Below are 1,147 nucleotides of genomic sequence, written 5' to 3' on the forward strand. Positions count from 1 at the left end.
GTACATGTGCTGGGCATCTAAATCTAAAGAGAGGTTGAGCAAAATAATCGAGTTTAGGTGAATTGGGTTTAGAAAACGAAAAAGGAAAAAGTCGGGCGAATTTGGCACCTTACTCCGCGTCGCGGACCTGCCTCCCCATTTCATAAAGTTTGTCGTTGCGTCGCGGAGAGGTCACAGACCTCTCTGCCTCAAAAGTTAATTCGCGACGAAATATTTAATTCATCTCCGCGTCGCGGACTTGCTTCCAGACAGTGATTCTTGATCTTTTGCATGTTTAACTATCTAAAAACACTCCTAAACATCACGAGATCATTCGCATCACAAATCACAACCTTGAATTCATAAATCACATTCAAGGTAGAGTTGAGAGTTCTTTCGGACATTTTGAGAAAGTCCCTTTGAGGAGTCTTATACAACTTCTAATAACTTGTTTTAAGACTCGAGTAAGTGAGCATGAGAGTGAGGAGAATGTATTCATGAGTCTACACTATCACCTAGATCCTTCATATCATGAACCATAACTCTTGAATTCACAATTCACATTCAAGAGAGAGTTAAAAGTAAAGTTCAAGAAAGTCTTTGAGTTCAATTGTGAATCCTTTGAGATCCACCATCGATTTGAGTTAAGTTTTGAGAAGTAAGTATGAGAATGAAAGAGTTGTATACTTGAGTTCCTTATTGATATTTTGACCCTTGAGTCAAGTCGTTCATGCCCATAACTTCCGCATGAACTCCATCAGTTTAGTATCTTTGAAAGAAGTAGTATCTTCAAGTTCTAAGTCTTGAGTATCGAGTTCCTAACCCTTTCGAGATTATAATCCTAATCATGGGACTATTACCTATTACCCATGAAGTCAATGAGTTGAGTTGTTCATGCCCATAATTCCGCATTAACCATATTTTAAGAACTAAGTCGTTCATATCCATAATTCGGCATGAACCATACTTTAAGAAGTCTTTTACAAACATTTTAACTTTGTTTTAAGACTTAAGCTTTGAAGTTGAGTAAAGAGTAAGAGTAAAGTGCATTTCTTTAAAATGATATATGGGAACTAAGTATTCCCAAGAGTAAATGTTTTCACATTTAAGATGAGAGGAAACTGAGATTTTCAAAAGAGTTTTGAGCAGTTTGAGTAACATCTCTTTT

The sequence above is a fragment of the Solanum tuberosum genome, unplaced genomic scaffold (genome assembly GCF_000226075.1).
Source record: "Solanum tuberosum cultivar DM 1-3 516 R44 unplaced genomic scaffold, SolTub_3.0 scf00609, whole genome shotgun sequence".
Lineage (NCBI taxonomy): Eukaryota > Viridiplantae > Streptophyta > Magnoliopsida > Solanales > Solanaceae > Solanum > Solanum tuberosum.